The 6,860-nt window shown below is 39.6% G+C and overlaps 1 pseudogene; it reads left to right on the plus strand.

Annotated features, from left to right (window-relative positions):
* Positions 1–4,800: 4,800 nt before the first annotated feature.
* On the plus strand, positions 4,801–4,998 carry LOC115939922 (small nucleolar RNA U3; annotated as a pseudogene).
* The last annotated feature ends 1,862 nt before the right edge of the window (positions 4,999–6,860 follow it).

Here is a 6,860-nt window from a genome sequence, read left to right on the forward strand (position 1 = left end):
TTTTTTTTTTTTTTTTAAGGATTTTATTTATTTGACAGAGAGAGACACAACGAGAGAGGGAACATAAGCTGGGGGAGTGGGAGAGGGAGAAGCAGGCTTCCCGCCGAGCAGAGAGCCCGATGTGAGGCTTGATCCCAGGACCCTGGGACCATGACCTGAGCCAAAGGCAGACGCTTAACGACTGAGCCACCCAGGTGCCCCCTTTCTTTTGGTTTTTAAGATTTATTTATTTGAGAGAGAGAGAGAGAGTATGCAAACAGGAGGGAGGGGCAAAGGGAGAGGGAGAGAATCCTCAAGCTGACTCCTTGCCAAGCACAGGGCTCAATCCCACAACCCTGAGATCATGACTTGAGCTGAAATCAAGAGTTGGATGCTCAACCGACTAAGCCATCCAGGCACCCCAGGTTAGGTAACTTTCAAGTTACAGGAACCAGAACTAGAACCTCCTCAACCTTTTGTGACTGCCACAACCAGAAAACCCATATTTCACTGTACACAAGGACCCCTCAACCACTGTCGGTCTGACACTTCAAGTTGCTCACAGGGAACTTGGGAGCTGATACTCATTCTCAGCAACCTCAACAGCTTTTTTGGCATAACAGTGTTTATTTGGGTCAATGACTTGAATATTTTATTGCATTTTGCTCTTTTTTTTTAAGATTTTATTTTATTTATTTGACAGAGAGACACAGCAAGAGAGGGAACACAAGCAGAGGGGAGTGCGAGAGGGAGAAGCAGGCTTCCCGCTGAGCAGGGAGCCCGATGCGGGGCTCGATCCCAGGACCCCGGGATCATGACCTGAGCCGAAGGCAGACGCTTAATGACTGAGCCACCCAGGCACCCCTTTGCTCTTATTATTTTATAAACATAAGGGAAAAAACAAAAGGAAAAAAAAAATGCTGACACCAGTAATTAGGAGAAGTCATCTAGCAGGTGACAAACAGAAGTGAGATCTTTTAGGTCAAATCAGATTCTACGTAGGCCTTGGCTGATCACCTGAAACCAGCACCAAGTGCTAGAAAACCCTATGAATGAGTGTGTAAACGGAGAGACATGAATACCCTGCCACGATAGATACTATTTTTTCCTCATTCCTTATCTTTTCAGGAAAAGATATCAAGAATTCCTTCCACTCGTTATACCTGTATGGTAACATTTCAACATGTGCTTTAGTGATAACCAAACGGGAATCCAATAATTGTTGGGTAAAATCTGCTAAGCATGAACTTCAAATGTATACTTTCGGAACTCACCCAGAGCCCAATGCATAGCATGGTCTAAATAAATACTTACAGAACACATGAAGATGAAGTGATTCAAAACTTTATCAGAAATGAACAATATGGGGGGTGCTTGGGTGGTTCAGTCAGTTAAGCATCCGACACCTGATTTCAGCTCAGGTCATAATCTCAGGGTCATGAGACTGTGCCCCACGTCAGGCTCTGCACTGGGCATGGAGCCTGCTTAAGATTCTCTCTCTCTCTCTCTCCCCCTCTGCCCCTGCCCCCTACTCTCTCTAAAAAAAGAAAAAAAAAATGCTGCATAAACATGGAAAAATTATTTCTAGTGCTTCTACTCTTCTATATATTCCATACAAATACTAGATATTAAAGCAAATGCTCTTTAGATACACAGAAGCGTTCTTTGCCAAACCTGTATTCTGGGAAAATTTATAAACTTCAAGCATATCAAACAGATAGACTTAGGAAAATTTTACTTATGTGTTTTTTACTCTATCTTCTTCCAAAAGCCTTAAGGGTGCTACCTAAGAAAGTTGATTCATATATGTTAACATCTCATTAAGCAGTATGATTGGGATATAAGATAGTTCACACACACACACACACACACACACGTAGTATCAAAGCTTTTCACTTTAACCTTTTTCTATTTCGTTATTTTTATCTTTCTTCAAAGATTTTATTTATTTATTTATGAGAGAGACCACGCGTGCACAAGCACAAGCAGGGGGGAGGGGCAGAGGGAGGAGCAGACTCCTGCTGAGGAGGGAGCCCCACTCGGGACTCCATCCCAGGACCCCCAGATCATGACCTGAGCCAAAGGCAGACGCCCAACCGATTGAGCCACACAGGTGCCCCATCTTTATCTAATCTTTCTAAAATGTACTAGACCCATCTCATCCTTCCTTAACAACTAAAAGTCTTTCATCATTTGTCTGTTGGCTAGTCCAGGTCAGTTATGACCATCACTCCCATATTTTCTCAAATATAAGACTTGTACTTTTTCTTTTTCATATATGAAATTAGGGATCCTTCTTACAATAATATATACATTTGATGTTGTGTGTTTTACTTTTAAAACCTACTATTGGGGCGCCTGGGTGGTCATTAAGCATCTGCCTTTGGCTCAGGTCATGATCCCAGGGTCCTGGGATTGAGCCCCGAATCAGGCTCCCTGCTCAGCAGGAAACCTGCTTCTCCCTCTCCCACTCCCCCTGCTTGTGTTCCCTCTCTCGCTGTCTCTCTCTCTGTCAAATAAATAAATAAAATTCTTTTGAAAAAATTAAAATTAAAATTAAAAAAATAGGGGCGCCTGGGTGGCTCAGTCGTTAAGCGTCTGCCTTCAGCTCAGGTCATGGTCCCAGGGTCCTGGGATCGAGCCCCACATCAGGCTTCCTGCTCCGCGGGAAGCCTGCTTCTTCCTCTCCCACTCCCCCTGCTTGTGTTCCCTCTCTCTCAAATAAATAAAATCTTCAAAAAAAAAAAAAGAAAAAGAAAAAGAAAAGAAAATTAAAAAAATAAAAGCTACTATTAAAGGTGGCTCAGTAGGGTAAACAGCTGCCTTTGGCCCCAGTCATGATCCCCACGTCCTGGAATCAAGGCCCAGGTCAGGCTCCCTGGTGAGCAGGGTGTCTGCTTCTTCCTCTCCCTCTGCCCCTCCCCCTGCTTGTGTTCTCTCTCGCTTGCGCGCTCTCTCTCAAATAAATAAATAAAATCTTTAAAAATAAATAAAAAATGAATGACATCACAAGATGCAATTGGCATGAACTGTGGGAAACTCTAGAAGACAAAGGACCTGTTTCTTCAATAACGACAAAATATTTTAGAGGGAACCTATAGATTTAAGACTTAAGAGACATCGGGCACCTGGGTGGCTCAGTTGGTTAAGCGACTGCCTTCGGCTCAGGTCATGATCCTGGAGTCCCTGGATCGAGTCCCGCATTGGGCTCCCTGCTCAGAAGGGAGTCTGCTTCTCCCTCTGACCCTCCCCCCTCTCATGTGCTCTCTCTCATTCTCTCTCTCACAAATAAATAAATAAAATCTTAAAAAAAAAAAAAAAAGACTTAAGAGACATCAACTGCTACAGAACATTCCACCCAACAATAGCAGAATATACATTTTTCAAGTGCACATTGAATATTCCCAAGGATAGACCATGTTAGGTCACAAAACAAGTCTTGATAAATTCAAAAACATTGAGATCATAAAAAGTATCTTTTTCTGGGGGCGCCTGGGTGGCTCAGTCGTTAAGCGTCTGCCTTCGGCTCAGGTCATGATCCCAGGGTCCTGGGATGGAGCCCCGCATCGGGCTCCCTGCTCCAGGGGAAGCCTGCTTCTCCCTCTCCCACTCCCCCTGCTTGTGTTCCCTCTCTCACTGTGTCTCTCTCTGTCAAATAAATAAATAAAAAATATTAAAAACAAAAATATCTTTTTCTAATCACAATAGAATGAAATTAGACATCAATAGTTGAAGAAAAACTGAAAAATCCTAAAACTGGAGAAATTCACACCCTTTTAAATACCAATGGGTCAAAGAAACCACAGTGAAAAATCAGAAAATAACCTGAGACAATGAAAATGAAAACAACAACATAGCAAAACTGAGATGCAGTGAAAGTAATGCTAAGAGAAAAATGTATAGCTATAAACATTTACATTAAAAAAGATCTCAAATCAACAACCTAACTTTACCACTTAAGGAACTAGAAAAAGAAGAACAAATAACCCAAAGCTAGGAGGAAGGAGGAAATAATAAAGATTAGATTAGAGATAAATAAAATAAAGAAAAACAATAGAGAAAAATCGATAAAATGAAGTTGGTTCTTTGAAAAGGTAAACGAAGTTGATAAACCTTTAGCTGGATTAAAAAAGAGAAAAAAGAACACACAAATAACTAAAATCAGATATAAAAGAGAGAACATTACCACCAGTTTCACATAAATAAAAAAGATTATAAGAGAGTACTATGAGAGTGCCTGGGTGGTGCAGTCAGTTGAGCATCTGACTCTTGGTTTCAGCTCAGGTCATGATCTCAGGGATTTGATCTCAGGGATTTGATCTCGGGGTTGTGGGATTGAGCCCCATGTGGGGCTCAGCACAGAGTCGGCTTGGGATTCTCTCTCCCTCTATCCCTCCCACTCATGGGCGCTCTCTCTCTCTCTCAAAAATAAATATTAAAAAAAGAGAGAGAGGGGTGCCTGGGTGGCTCAGTCATTAAGTGTCTGCCTTCGGCTCAGGTCATGATCCTGGGGTCCTGGGATCGAGCCCCGCATCGGGCTCCCTGCTCAGCGGGAAGCCTGCTTCTCCCTCTCCCACTCCCCCTGCTTGTGTTCCTGCTCTCGCTATCTCTGTCAAATAAATAAATAAAATCTTAAAAAAGAAAAAAAAGAGAGAGAGAGTACTATGAGCAATTATACACGATAAATTGTATAACCTAGAAGAAATGCACAAATTCCTAGAAATACACTATCTACCAAGACTGAGTCATGAACAAATAAAAAATCTGAATAGACCTGTAACTAGTAAGAAGACTGAGTCATTAATTTAAAAACTCCATAAAAAGACTATACTTTCAGGGACCATTTCTATAGTTTGTTACTAGAGAAGTTTCTCTGAATGTATAGAGTACCAAAAACCATGAGGAGGGAGTGTAGCATTCTCTCCTAAGCATGAAGCCAGCTCTGGGTGTTGTTTCTGTGGCTGCTTTTGCCATAGTTGACTGTTCTCTACCTTTGGGAGAGCAAGAGGGAAAACAGAAACAAAAACAAACAATCTCCATAAAGAACACTCAAAACCAGATGGCTTCACTGGTGAATTCCACCAACCATTTAAAGAAGTAACAGATCCTTCTCAAACTCTTCCAAAAAACTGAAGAGAAGGGAACACTTTCCAACTCATTCTATGAAGCCAGCATTACCCTGATACCAAAGCCAGACAAAGACACTACAAGAAAACTGTAAATCAATGTCCTTTATAAACACTGCTGTAAAAATCTTCCAAAAAATACTAACAATCAGGATTCAACAGTACATTAAAATGATTATACACCATAACCAAGCACAATTTATTCCTTTAATGCAAGGATGGTTCAACATATGAAAATAAATCAATGTGATACTCTGTACTAACAGGATGAAGGAAAAATTCACATGATCTCAACTGATGCAGGAAGCATTTGACAAAATTCAACATCCTTTCATGATTAAAAAAAAAAGTATTCTACAACCACTCTACAAACTAAAAACACAAGTAAACTACCTCAACATAATAAAATCTATATATGAAAAGCCCAAAGCTAACATCATGCTCAAGGGTGAGACTGCAAGCTTTTCCTCTAAGACCTGGAACAAGACAAAGATGTCCACTTTCACCACTTCTTTCCAACATAAGACTGGAAGTCCTAGCCATGGCAATGAAGCAAGAGAAAGAAATAAAAGGCATCCAAATTGGAAAAGAAGTAAAATTATCTCTGTTGATGGCATGTTATACATGTAGGGAAAACCCTATAAAGCATTGCACCAAAAACAACTTTAAAAAACCTGTTAGAATAATAAACAAATTAAGCTAAATTGTAGGACACAAAATCAACTTGCAAAAACCAGTTGCAATTCTATACACTACCAATGAATAATATGAAAGGAAATTAAGAAAACAATTCCATTTACAACAGCAACAAAAACAATAAAATACTTAGGAATAAACTTAAACAAAGAGGTCAAAACTATATACACTGAAAACTATGAACTGTTGTTGAAGGAAGTTAAAGAAGACACCAGTAAGTAGAAAGATATCCCATCTTCATGAGTTGGAACAGTTAGTATTATTAAGATGTCAATACTACCTGAAACAATCTACAGGTTCAATGCAATTCCTATCAAAATCCCAATGATTTTTTTGCAGAGGTCCATCCTAAATTTCATATGGAATTCCAAGGGACCCAAAATAACCAAAATAATCTTGAAAAAAAAGAACAAAGTTGGAAGTTTCACACTTTGATTTCAAAACTTATTACAAAGCACAGTATTAAAAACAGTGTGGTACTGTCATAAAAACAGATACACAGACCAAAAGAACAGAACAGAAAGCCCAGAAATATACCCTCACATATAAGGGTTAAATAATTTTTTTGAAAGTGCCAAGACCATTCAATGGGAAAAGGACGGTCTTTTCAACAAACTGTGCCAGAAAAACTAGCATCCACATGCAAAAAAATGTTGGACCCTTTTCTCTCACACCATATACAAAAACTAACTCAAAGTGCATCAAAGATTTAAATATAAGACCTGAAGCTATTAAAGTCTTAGAAGAAATGATGGGAGAAAGCTTTGACACTGGATTTGGCAATGATTTCTTGCATGTGACACTAAAAGCAAAGACGACAAAAGAAAAAAACAGATAAATTGGACCATATCAAAATTAAAAACTTTTGCACATAAAAGGTCATTATTACAGGGTGAAAAGGCAATTCACAAAATGGGAGAAAATATCTACAAATCATATATCTGATATATCTGATATGCCAAATATATAAAGAATTCCTACAATTTAACAACAAAAAAACAAACCACCCAATCCAAAAATGGGCAAAGGACTTGAATAGACATTTCTCCAACAAGATAT

The sequence above is a fragment of the Leptonychotes weddellii genome, chromosome 16 (assembly GCF_054177405.1).
Source record: "Leptonychotes weddellii isolate Sample4059 chromosome 16, ASM5417740v2, whole genome shotgun sequence".
In the NCBI taxonomy this organism is placed as follows: Eukaryota; Metazoa; Chordata; class Mammalia; order Carnivora; family Phocidae; genus Leptonychotes; species Leptonychotes weddellii.